This window comes from Callospermophilus lateralis, unplaced genomic scaffold, assembly GCF_048772815.1.
Source record: "Callospermophilus lateralis isolate mCalLat2 unplaced genomic scaffold, mCalLat2.hap1 Scaffold_116, whole genome shotgun sequence".
In the NCBI taxonomy this organism is placed as follows: Eukaryota; Metazoa; Chordata; class Mammalia; order Rodentia; family Sciuridae; genus Callospermophilus; species Callospermophilus lateralis.
Window position 1 is genome coordinate 1,014,311 of NW_027511893.1, and position 14,428 is coordinate 1,028,738.

The 14,428-nt window shown below is 33.2% G+C and overlaps 1 pseudogene; it reads left to right on the forward strand.

Moving 5' to 3' along the window:
- Positions 1-7,240: 7,240 nt before the first annotated feature.
- Positions 7,241-14,428, forward strand: part of LOC143386500 (cadherin-12-like) — a 75,841-nt pseudogene continuing 68,653 nt past the window's right edge.

The following is a 14,428-nucleotide window of genomic DNA, read 5'->3' on the forward strand; positions in this document are numbered from 1 at the left end:
TACTGCTTTCTCCACATTATTACTTGTGTAAAGGTTGATTATTACTTGGTCAATCCTGGAGCCTATGATTTACTTAAAGAGATCACTCTCTGGTCAAAAATAATGCTTATTCAAGATGTTTCTCATGATAGAGCAATTATAATACATCTAAGTCCAAACTAAATCCTTCATCCCATTCAAAATTATATCAGAAATTCTTTTCTGCAAATAGTGACCAGAATTATTAAAAACACATTAAATAATAATCTCTCTTAAAAAAATGTATGTATGCTTTTTTTCCATATGGTAAATTAACTGTTACTTTATTAAAATCTACTTTTAAAAATATTATTTATTAAGTGGCTACTGTATCCTTGAAATTATTCTAAGTAAGTATTCTCCAAAAATACAGAGAAAAAAGCTTGCTTTCAGCAACTGATATTTTGTTGGCGACCACAAACCAAAGAGAATAATTAAGAAAAATAAACAGGGTTTTGAATAGCAATAAGAACTAAAGAGAAAATGACAAAGGTCATGAAATGCTGAGGAGTAGTATCTCTCATAGAATAATGACCCAACCCGAGTATTAAAAGTTGTTAATTGCTTGAACTTGCAGATGTGTTATATTATATGCAAAGAAGAGCTAAGTAGCAGGTATAATTTATCCATCAGATAATCTGCTATGGAGATGGGGATCATCCTGTTTCCTTTCAGTGGACCCAAGTAATCCCAAGGGTCTTTCTTAATGAATCAGAGGAGTCAAAAAAGAATTAAAGAAGCTGCTTCTGTTGCTGCCTCAGAAGATGGTGAATAGTGATGAGGATACAGGCAGTTAGGCATCCTCCAGAAGATGAAAATATTTAGAAAGGAACACAGCACTGCTGACAGCTGGACTTGAGGCTAACAAGACCCTCTAGAGTTGATATGGTATCAAGCTATTATATTTATGGTAATTGGTGACAGAAGCAATAGGAAACAAATTTAGCATGAGAGTTTGGATCAAATGACCAAGAATGTTTTAAAAGATAACTTTGAGGAAAAAAAAATCTGAAGGAAGTTGAGAAAATTTTCATGAACCTACGATGGGATAACATTTGCAGGAGGCAAGAAGAGAAGGTAGATTCCTCCAGTGAGTCAGGAAGGGTGTTAAGGGGAGACAATCAGAGAGCTCAGTGGGAAGGTGGGGATTTTGTGAAAACTTTGAGAGTCCTGCAGTTTCTGAAGACTTCAGAGAGAAGATCATTGGAAACTCACCATTATAGCTGCTCTAATGAGAACACATTGGTGGCCTTTGGGACTTCTTGGGGCTAGATTACTCAGTGAATGGTGAATGATGGGATTCATTTGTTGTTCATCTCCCAAACCCAAACTATAATGCTATTCTAAATCTCTAGGACTTGGAGGGAAGAAAATAACCTGATTCCCTTCTGTCTTTGAAAATATTTTCTTCTTCCATGACACAATAAAGATTGATTAAAATATAGCATAGACATTTCTGTCTCAGAATTAAGCTTTAAAGTGACATGAAGATGAATTGGGAAGAATGTAAAAGGCTTTTGCAATGAACCTTATTCTATGTATTTATTTGATATTTATTGCAAAATAAATAGATACACAGGGAAAAGACCATAGTGAATTGCTAAATCAGGGCATTGATATGGGGGATATTGTGTATCTTCCCTGAATAAAAGGAAAGAAAAAAAACATGCTTGTATTTTCTGATTTGCAGGCAACAAAACATAAAGAAAAGTGGTTTCAAAATAATGAGTATCAAGTACACTAAAAGTATTGCATATTATTTTACCTCTATTACGTGAAGGTAAATAATTTTACCTTTATTACATATAGGAAAAATATAGAGAGTTGTATTAATAAAGGTGAAACAGGAAAATAGATATACATTCATAAAAATTATTAAGAATCTTTTCAGTCTTCTTGCAGCCTTCTGTCTATTGAGGGAAGATAAGAAAAAAAGAGCAAGTGTGTACCATGAATAACGGGCATCTGAGCCTGAATCCTGTTGGATATAGTCACATATGAGTCAGAGATGGAGCTGGTCATTGAGGCAGAAATGACTTCTTAGGAAAAACACACTAACATAGGAACGAGAAAGATGAGCAGCCTGCCATCTGTGGAACAGAGATAATAAGAGTGAGATGTCTGGAAAAGTACAGGGGCACAGGTAGCCTGGCAAGGCTGGGATAGCAGAGGTAGAGTGCTCCAAGGTGTGAACCTCAAATGCCACCCTCTCGGAATCTATGACTGGTGGTGGTGTGTGACTGCAGTGAAGCCATTTCTCCTGAGAGTTTCTCTATCCCAACTATGTTTATAGGGAATATAACAATTCTGGAATTTGCATTGCTCAAATGAATCCCAACCACCTTGTCCTTTCGTTAAATCACCATCATTTTGAATATATGGCTAATATCATGATTGGTCCAAGACTAAAAGTTAGGTTATCAATGCTACTAATCCATGGTCACCCACAAATTAGAAATGTCAGTCTCCCGCTGATTGACACAGTCACTACACTGCTGAAAAAGAAAGACAGCAGGATGAATCTGTCAATCTGCCTCAGATAATAATAATAACAACTGTAATGATAACAACAACAACAATAATAATAAATCTATATTAAATCCAGTAGGATCTGTAATAACTTGGGGATTGTGCATAATAGTCCCCCAAATTGTGTTTTTATTCTGGACTGTCACCAAGTAGATGTCAGAAGACTTTTTGTGAAACTGAAAAGTGATCACATAATTTTCAAGATGCTTTCTCAAAAGGCTTATTTGTCTTTGAATAACACACTTGTCTGCCTGTTTTGCCCCTCTGGAGTCTTGTTTCATGTCATGTTCTCTCATCTGCTGGGCCTGAGGGCTCTTCCAGTGGGCTTTGAAGTAGGGACGCTCTGCTGTCTCCTCTCCTTAGAATGCCCCACCCTGTTTTTTTCCAGATCTGCCTCCTCTTCTCTGAGATTTCATCTCCACAGTCTTTCCTCAGAGGAGATTATTCTGACACCCCCACGTCCAAGGCACTTGCTCTTATAGTCTTCACAACACTCATCACCATATGAAATTGCCTAAATCACTGTGTACTTCCTTATGATCTGCTTTTTACTCCCACAAACACAAAACCATTAAATATAAATTTTGAAAGGAACTGTACAGAGAGTGTATGAATTATCATCCCATATGTCTCATATGCCACTATGGGACAGTTTGAGATTAGTTTAATTAAACTACAATTGGCTAAAGCACATGCACACTTTAGAGAATCACTAAGGCATACATAGTACCTGGAGAAGGAATAACAAGAGGGTGCTGTTAGCTTACTAAGACTGAAGGAGAGAGAGGGTCTAGGGACACAGGCATTATCTAGTGAGGGCCCCTGGGATAGAAGAAATGGGATGTGGGCTACTATGGGAATAAAAGCCCAGGCCAATTTCTGTTTTACTTGACAATACACTGCCAATAGACCTAAGGCTTCCTGGAGCCAAGGAGCAAAGTCTAGAAAAGTATTAAAGTAGATCTGTGGGGCGGGGGGGGGGGGGAAGGAGAGGGGAGGCAGCAATTGATTGTGTCTATTATATCCTCAATTCTTTTTTTAATTATTTTTATTTTTTTATTAGTTACACATGACAGTAAAATGATCTTGACAATTCATACATTTGAATCAAATGGGGCGTAATTTCTCATTTTTCTGATTGTACAGGTTGCAGAATCATATTGGTCATACAGTCACGTATATACATATAGCAATAATAATGTAATAATAACAATATATTGTCTATTTTATTCTGCTGCCCTTCCTACCTCCCTTCCTCTCCCCACTCCCCTCCCATCACATCTCTCTACCCAATCTAATGTGACACACTTCTTCTTTTTTTTCTCCTCACAACATTATATGTGTATTCTGTATAATGATGAGGGTCTCCTTTCATCTTCCATGCAATTCCCCTTTTCCCTCTTTTTCCCACCCATCTCTCTTCCCTATTTAAAGACCTAAAAAGAGCATAGTACAGGTGCACAGCCACATCAATGTTTATAGCAGCACAACTCACAATAGCTACACTGTGGAACCAACCTAGATGCCCTTCAATAGATGAATTGTTAAAAAAAATGTGGCATTTATACACAATGGAGTATTACTCAGCACTAAAAAATAACAAGATCATGGCATTTGCAGGGAAATGGATGGCATTAGAGCAGATTATGCTAAGTGAAGTTAGCCAATCCCTAAAAAACAAATGCCAAATGTCTTCTCTGATATAAGGGGGGTGACTCAAAATGGGATAGGGAGGAAGAGCAGGAGAAGAAGATTATATCCTCAATTCTAATAACAAAAGGTGAATGAAATGTTTACTTTAGTACAAGGCTTGCCTGATCTGTGGTCCCATGTCTTAGTACTGAACTTTACCTCTTCATTCAAAAATTAGCTTTTGTAAAATTATATACTAGATGATCACAGATGCTGTTTATGATATTTTTTCCTATATAATATTGTATTATTTTTCATCTCAAAATGGCATTCTTGGAACATTTACTGTATTTTATAAAATAATCAGACATTCATCAAGATTGAGGGACTATTGCCAAAGAAAATAAACTCTCTGAAGACTATTTTTCTTTGTTATATTATTTTAAATGTGTAAAACTATCTCAATCATATATGTCCATTTATATTGGCAGAAACTATGTAACAATATTCTTCCCATTCTAGTTGTCTTGATTAATACATTAGAAATATCCTCAGTTAGAAGATATTAAAATAATCCCAGGATTAATTATCTCTGTCTCCTTTTATCCAACAAAAATGATTTATTTTAGAATTCTATGGGATGAATTAAAGTAAGTGGCATCATTTTTGTGAAATATTTATACTGTTCTATAAAATTCATTGGTTTGTTTTCAACTGCTCTCCTATAAGTCAGCCACTGTATCTATATACAAATACCAAAAGGAAGGTAGATAGGATGGACACTAATACTAACATGAAAACTTAGTTGGCTTGAAGCATTTTCTTCTGCTTCCTGCTGTCTGGTATGGAAGTACTGCAGCTCAGTTCTTTGCAAAGTCCTCCTACATCAAAACTATGTAATCTATTCTTGCTTGTTTGATTGGTTTTTATATTTTAATTGATTGATACACAAGTGGCCATAAGAGGAATAATTTCCTGAAAGAGAAATTTTCAGCATTTTAAAAAGTGATGTAATGAAAAATTCTCTTTTCATGTTCAATATTATAGTCTTCCCGATTCCCCAGATTTGTACAAGTTACAAAAATGTGCAAATGTTGCATTTTATTTTTGTGGAACCGTGGTTTCTTGAATGTAAGTGATGGCGGAAAGAGCATTATTCTCATCATCACATATATTCTTGCTCTTCCGAAATTTTAATGTACTACCTTATAGTTAGTTAGGCAGCATGGTACCAAAAGAGGGCAAGGAACAGAAGGCAGGTCACCTATCATACCCAGGGCAGATGAAGAGGGCAGGGTGGCAGATGCCATGGGGACAACTTGACAAAATTAAAAATCACAGGGGGAAACAAGATCACAGGAAAAAACAGATATTCTGAAAGTGAGTTATATGTATCTACCCCCTTTGCAATTCTATCTTAATGTTTTGATCTAACTTCATTTCAGTACATAGCTTTTTTTATACACTTCACTAAGCAGAAAGAAACAAGTCCAAAATTCTCTCTCCTTTTCTCTCTTTCCTGCCTTCTCTCTCTTTTCTTTCTCTCTAATTTGATATTGAGGATTTTCAAACACAAACGAATTAAACAAATAAAAATATTTTATATATATTTGTAATTATTATATTTAAAATAAATTGTGCAAAGCTAGGCCTTAGTGAATAGAAGAACAAGTCAGTAAGCATATGAACATATGAATCAAACTCAGGGATTTATCTAAAATTTGCAGATAGCATAACTCAGAAAGAAGTCACACAGATTAAGGTAGGCAGGACAGAGACATTAAAAACTAGAGATGAAAAATCTTAGTTGTAAGATTTAGTTGGAAATAAGGCATCAGGAGCTTAAGGTGGAGACAAACAGATTGAATCAAAATGGTGTCAGTACCAATTCTTGAATAAAACATCATTAGCAAAATGAAGGCTGTCATTTTATAATTATTTCTTCTAAGTGTCAAAAAAAATTTCAGATTGCAGTTAAATCTGAATTGGCTTCAAAATGGCATTTGGTAGTTGGATAGTAAGTAGAAAGTAAAGATAAAATGAGGATGTATATTTGGTTTGTGATTTCAATGCTATGTGCTCCTGTTGACACTCTTTGTCATACATACTTGTTCCATTACGAAACACCACTATTAGTGCCACACAGGTTGAAGGCAAAGGCTGTCCCATCTTACCCTAAAACCATTGACTGAAAATAGGAATTAGGTTAATGCATTCAGTTTTTTTTTTTTTAAAGAATTCTGGAAGCTTTTACTTACTTCCTTTTGAATAAGTGTAAATATAAATTAGTTCTAAATTTGGACACAAAAGTAGAAACTGAACATCATGTATAAATATGCATATGAACCATTAAATTTATGACTAAAAATGTAATTATGGATAAATTCACTCGAACAATCATTTATTTGGTCAACCAGCTGTTGAGTCCCTTCCAAATATCAGGCACTGTCCTAGGTGCTGGAGGACCTGGTGACAAAGGAGACAGAAGTCCCAGCAATTATAAAGCTTAATGATACCTAAGTGAAAAATCTATTGCTAAAGTAACTGAGGGAGATGGTGAAAGACAAAATATAATGTGCAAAGGAGATTATTCACGAATTATAAAAAACTAAGTGGCATATTTATCCTAGAAAATGAAAGTGAAGAAGAAAATGGTAATCATTAGAAAGTGAACACTCAACAAAAATTGACCATGTACATTTTTTCACATGATTATGTTTACCAATTTTTTAAAACATTCTTATTTGAAATAGACACATTTGTATAAATAAAATTTAACCTAATGTTCTTAGTTACATTTTAGAACTAATATGGTAGTTTTTAATAATTCCTCACTGCTGCTCTATATCTCATTGTAGGGTTGTTTCCGAAATTAAATTATATCTTAAGTATTGAGCATTTAAGGTGTTTTTAAATAACACATGATTTCTCACCGGCATAACTTTGTTAGTGAATCTACATAGAATCATTTTATTGTGGTTGCAATCTATTTTATTATGGAAAGTACAGGATTTGTGATGTTTGTCTTCTGTTACTATTTCCCCCTCAAGGTATTATTAGAACAGCTTTGGCAAACATGGATACAGAAGTCAAAGAACAATACCAAGTTCTCATTCAAGCCAAAGATATGGGAGGACAACTAGGAGGACTGGCTGGAACAACAGTAGTCAACATCACCCTCAGTGATGTCAACGACAATCCAATTCACTTCCCCAAAAGTATGTAATTTACCCTAACTCAAAATTTGCAGAGCCATTTGAAATTATTAAATTACAATGTTATATAATGCATTAGCAATTAAAATCATTTCCCAGACATTTTTTTTTTGGTTTCAGGGAACATAAGTCAACAGATAAAAATTGCATGACTTCAGAATTTATAATTTCAATGTATTTCACATCCCATATTATTTTAATAGAAAATAGAGTTAATAATTGAACAATCAGACTTATTAAATCAATGTTAACTAAAACAAAATATTTATAGTTATTTGGGTGGGATCTTACCGTGATACATTATTAATTTAAGACGTAACACAAATATACATAATCTGATATAAGGCATCCTATTTATAACACATGTACCATCATATTTTTTATTATATATTTAAGATAATAATTCTGTGACTCCATTTTTGTAAATATACACATGGAACTATTTTCATATACTTTTGTGAATAGGATGATATTGATGATATTTTATTATTTTAGTTCTGACTTGTTATTTCATTTTAGTTTTGCAATAGGTGAAAATTGCTACAGTTTCTTTTGATAATAGAATGGTTCACACCTGTATCCTCTCTATAACTCTGTGTTTCCCTTTGAAAATGAGTATTTCTCACTTGTATTTCATCTAGTTTTCTGTTACAGTATTACATTTAACACCAATCCGTACCTATTCACTTCCCAGTGCATTTTGGGGAATTATTTCTCTGTTCCTCAGAGTTAGAATATTGATGCTGAATGGTTTTAGTCATAGTTTTATAAGAAATTTGATTAAGTCATCAGGTAGTTTTTTTGTCTAGAGAGTTTAAAAACCAAAATGATTTTTCTTTTTCCACTTCAGAAGGACAATTAGGGAGTTCATCTACTAAAATCTGTAGCACTAAGAATATTTAAATAATTGTATGTTTTATTGCTTTGGCTACATGTTTTCATATTTGAATGCTTTGTCACTTTTTTCTTTATAGTTTCAACCTATATTTTCTTCATTGGTATATATTTTTATTTAGTAATCAGAAAGTCTAATTGCCAAATGTTTGGAATGGCATTTAGAAATCATTATACTTTAATGCATATGTTGATTAGTCAATTGAACCATTCTACCAGGACACATATTAAAAAATGCCATGTGATTCATGCTAAACATACATAGTTTCTGTCAATTTAAAAAAAATGTATGAATTTGTTTCAAAGATAACACCAAACTTTAGAACATGGAAAGTATATAACAAAGTTTACTAGATAACGTTATGAGCAATAACACAAAATTCCTTAAAGCAATATTTTTTCTTACTTTTTTATTGAGGGAAACAGAAAAAACATTAAAAGGAGAAACAAATAATTACTTTGATTACCTATTATATGATCTCATTAAAGAATATGGTTCAAATTCTAAAAGCTATCCATGTTTTTTCTTTTCTTTTTTCCTGTAGTTCTTTCTTATTTCTTTCTTTCTGTTTTATTTTTTTTTTTTTATGTCTGCTTTAAATTCGGCAAGCTGTGATAGATTATTGAGCAGTATGGATTGAGAGATTTTTCTGTTTGCATGTAAAATGTGCAATATTAAACATGGGTTCAGATTCAGGTTTTGTGTATATAAAGCCTGTGGAATCTATAGTGTAGCAAATACGTTCTGGGAAATGTGATATTCTTATTTATATGGGTGATAGTGGTGTTTCCAGGTCAGAAATTCAAAACCACTACCAGTGGAAAGATGTCCTATTAGTGGGTATGTGTCAGGGTTTTAGCCCCTGGTTTCCTCCTGACCTGCGGGAGACATGGGGAAAGCATGCCCTGACCAGGATGAGCCAAGAAAGGCAAAGGTTGATTGGCCTTCGCCACCCAGGCACCCACACCCTGCCCTCCCTCGCCGAAAGACAATCAGACACGCTAGGGAGACCTTCAAAGCAGGATCTTGTTTATTGAGGAAGTACACACAGCTAATATAATGCTCAGGAGCCAATCAGGATAAAGGTCAGAGGGGTGGGGTGAGTTCACTTATACACCCTTCCCATGTTCTGTAAGGGAAGGCATAAGCTATTCAAAAGGGTGGAAGAGTACTGGACCTATCCTGGAGGTGGTCTGTTTTTTCTGTCACCACCACACTACCTACTGGCTGATTGCCAGGCGCCATCCCAGCCACATGTGCGGCCCCAAGACTGGGAAGCAGGCAGCAAGTCATGTCCTACAGGTATGGGTGAAGAGTATTTTGTAGAAGTTTGGGCAGGGATAATAGACCTGGAAAATACACAGTGAAAGTCTTGATTCAAGAGAAGCTACATATAGTTAGGAGACACAAATTCCTGCTTAGATCCCACTGAAACAGAAAGATAACTTTAGATCGTATGTAGGGCGTAAAAGAATATGGATAGGTCCATAGGCTTGTTGGGTATTTATTCAAGTTTCAATTTGTGTTTTTAAGAGTGATTAAACAAGAAAGTATGTGAAAGAACAGAGCATTGAAACTGTTAGAGCATTTATAAGCTATTCCATGAACTTTATGATTACTGTCTTATCTTCTTTTTTACAATAACATTATTAGATTAATATTTATCACTTTGCCTATAAAGAAGATGGACCCTTAGAGAGATAAATACTCAGTTATCAACAATGAATTGAAGTTACAAGTTTTTTAACTCTGAAGTTCACAATTCTTCTAATTTAACATGATATTAAAAATAAAAACTATGGTTTTCTTTATATGCCACTCTAAAACAATATTATTTTAAATGCACTTCTAAAACAATCATAACATATATTAAACTGCCTATACTCATAAAGAGAAAAATAAGAGGGCAATAGAAAATTACCTAGCAGATCACTGTGATCAAATTATTTTATGATTGTATTACATGCACATTTGAACCACTGTCTAGCATTATAATAAGTGGGAGATATTGTTGAATTATTTGAAGGAAGAATGTTTTCATGTTTTGCATGAATAAAAAATTAGTCCAACTGCCTGAAGTTTTACATGTCTTTGTGTCAAAACCTTTTTAGTGTAACATCATTTTGAATTACATTCGTCAGAGAAAAAGACAGAATACATTTATACACAGTAAAACCATTCTTTTGAGGCCAGTGCTCATTTAGCAGAAACATTTCTCATATGGAGCAATTAAACAGCAAATGTGACATAAAATTATGAACTGAAATGATATCTATTTGAATGTTAATGTCAAGGAAACATGTATTTCCTACATAAATAACTTAAAGGAGAATTCCCCAGACTAGCTATATTTGCTCATGACTCTTAAGCAGTTATGATAAAAAATCTTGCTTCAGATGAATTTGACATACTTTTTCCATTGCTTAAACATGCACAACATAATTTCTTAGAATTTACTTATCACAGTGCATTATGGCAATGTGTATTCATATGCATGTATGACTTATTAAGCCCCCATTTGCATCCATTTTCTTCTATAAAAGAAGATGGGAAACCATAAATGGCAAATGTATTTGTATAAAACTTATGAAAATAGTTTGTCATTTTACTGTTGATTTAAAATTGATTGCCCCATGATTTTATAACTTTTCTCAGTCTGATAATGATGATGATGACTATGGTATTGACTAATAAATTACTATGTTTCACACAACATAGAAATTGTTGTGTGACAATGATTTGGATGTTCCTTCTCACTTAATTCTTATAATGACTCAGTTTCAGAAATAAAATTGCAATGCTATATTGTTTAAAAAGTAAAAGAGATTCATCCAGGAACTTTATTTTTAAATTAACTCTCTCTCTAGAGTGGAAATTTATTTTTGATGCCTATGTTTACCCAAAAAGTTCCTCCAAGTAACCCAGAAAAGTGTCCACAAATGAAACCAACAATACAGGATCAGAAGTGGAAATAACCTGATACCTACAAAAAGAACTCTGAAATCATATGAAGAGAAAGCATTTTCTTTTAAAAATGTTTTGCATGAGAGTTATATGGCTCCTATCTATTACAATCAGGGATATCTCTAGAGGATCTTTATTTGTAAGTAAGCTACAAAAATATTAATGATTTCTATTACATGAATTTTAAGTGGCTAAACCATCTAACAAGCTGATCTAAAGTATATATTATGAAATCAAATTACTTAAGTAATGGGGTCAATTCAAGAGTATAAACATATACGCACATAGATATTTATGTGGTTATATATACACAAGCATACACACAGTCTCAGAATATGTGTTATATGTGTTAAAATAGAATATCTCCTGGCCTTTGAGTTCAGAGAAGGCCTTATACTACTCATCTGGATATGGTGAGGATCACTCAGTTCCTTTCACAAGCTTCCTTGTTACTCTCAAGTGCATTTTTTACACCTCACTTCCTATCTTGCCTGGAAATTCTGGCTAAGGGCAGGCGACCTGTTTATTCTCCAAACACAAAAAAATAAACAAACAAAACCTAATAACACTCCCATAATATGGCTAATCAAAGCCTTTGAGCCTGGAGTAAGTTGAATACAAATGTTACAAAGTTGTAATATGTATACACTATGTATTTATGTTACATTATTGCAGAAGGGCAATAATGTAACATAAATTGCATTAAGGGCAATAATGTAACATAAAACAAAATGCAATGTATTGCTTTTTAGATAAAATAGCTTTTATATGTGATAAGGACTGAAGTATACAGTAGTGTAGAGAAAGTCCACAGAAACAGTAAGTGAAGCAGAGCCTGGAGATATCTCAATAACAGAGTGGAAAGGACACGGGGATCTTCTGGACTCAAAAAGGAAGTTAAGTAAGAGGAAGACCAATGAAGAAATGACTTCAGCAAGAAGATGGCTTTTGTGTTAATATGATGAGCTTGATGGAGGGGAGAAAGCAAAAGGCCATTGAAAAAGGCTTTAAAATTCTTAAAAAGTGTTTTCAAAATCAAAGCCACAAAGAAATATTTCTAAGATATATAAGCAAAGAAGTGATACATGAACTCTCACACAAAGATAAAAAATAACTGAATTAAAGAAATCATGCTCTGTTTATCATTAGAGTATGAAAAATCTTGAAAAGAAAATGAAGTTATGAGAAGATGAAAAAAAGCAGATCAAGTCTTTATTACTTAAATTTCTGACATTAGTGACAGTCTTTAACCATAGTTGTGAAAGAATCCTAAAGCTACCTTTAACTCCATATGGTTCACATTTCTCTACTTCATTTTTGCTTTATTATTGGTCTTAGGAGCTATATAGACAAAGAAACTGGATTTTGAAACTGTTTTGTTAATAAGAGCAACACAGAACCAAGTTTAATAGTAAAAACCTTGGAAACAAAATTCTGATATGTAAGAAATATATCTTATTAACAAATATTAGATGTAATAAAATATATCATTCAATAGAAAAATAATTAAAACTGCAGTTTTATTGAAGTAATGAATTGAAGTAATTGAATAATGTAAAAATAATATAATTTTTTATTTGAACCTGCATAAAGAGAATAAATTTTTAAATTTCTTCCCTCAAGCACCAAGTATAGATTTTTTAAGTAACTGACAATCACACAACTTGGAATAAAAACAGTGATAAACTTATGAACACAATATATATAAATGTACTGGATGGGAATCCATATCATTACAGAACAATGGAAATGTTGGAAGAAGTGATATCGACATTGATTCCTGAAATAATATTATTATAATAGTGTTAGTGGGAAACCAAAGCTATACTGAAATACTTACAGCACTGCAAAACATGACATCCTATTTAAAGCTTTGTATATATAGAACTATAAAAAATTAGAAGTGAAAAGACAGAAAGGGAAGGAAGGAAAGAAGGAAGAAGAAAGAGAAGGGGGAGAGAGAAAAAAATCAAAGAGTGCATTGAAACCATTCCTGAAAAAATAAATGATAGTCAGATATTTATACATGAAGAGATTTGTAGTGATAGCTAGTGAAACATTAAGGCACGGGCAACTAAACAGGGAAAGTCCAACAGTCAAATACAGGCAATAGAAAAAAAGAAAAGCCAGTGCATTTGCACATGATTCATGATGGTATGATGGCCATTAAGAAATCAAATTAAGAGACAGCTAGTTGGACTGTCAGTTAACGAATTGGTTTTGGCTAAAAGAAACTAAACTCTGCCATGAGAGAGAATATTACAAAACTTCATCTCTTCCAGATTATCTTATTAAAGTCTCAAAAGGAAATTCATGAGTAACCAATCCTTTGAATAAATAGATGAGGTCAGCTGAATTTGAAAGTCTAAATATTTATTTGTTTTAAGTATTTCTATATCTATCTATATCTATATTGATCTTTATTTTTATTTGTTTTTATGTGGTGCTGAGGATCAAACCCAGTGCCTCACAGGTTCAAGGCAAGTGCTCTACTACTGAGCCACAATCCCAGTCTTGAAAGTCTAAATATTTATTAAAATTTTGTTAGTTTACTTATTTTTGGTACCAGGAATTGAACCCAATGGCAAATAACCACTGAGCTACGTCCTTGGCCATTTTTATTTATTTATTTTTATATTGAGACAGAGTCTTGCTAAATTTCTTAGGACCTCCTAAATTTGCTGAGCGTGACTTTGAACTTGTGATGCTCCTACCTCAGCTTCCTCAACTGCTGGGATTACAGGCATCTGCCACCATGCCCAGATAGGATCTTAGTTTAAAGGTGCTCAATTTTTTTTCTAAATCATAAGAAAATTTGTATTATTTTTGTGGAATATTTTGATAAGGTTATTTGACAATATATGTTAGAATTCTTAATGTGCTATATCTTATTTGATTAATCAGAAATTATAGGGATAAAGTCAACTGAAAGAACTATTTACATATTTAAAGGAGGATTTAAGGGAATATTAAATGCACTCTGTTAAGATGAATAAACAATGGAAAGTTATTGATGCACTTGAAAGGATGTGAACTCTTGCCAAGATCCACATCATGTTTATTACCATGTAACAGGAATAGTGAGTATATAATTCATATGTATTGAATATATATATATGTATATATATATATATATATATATATATATATATATATATATAATAGAATGTGAAAG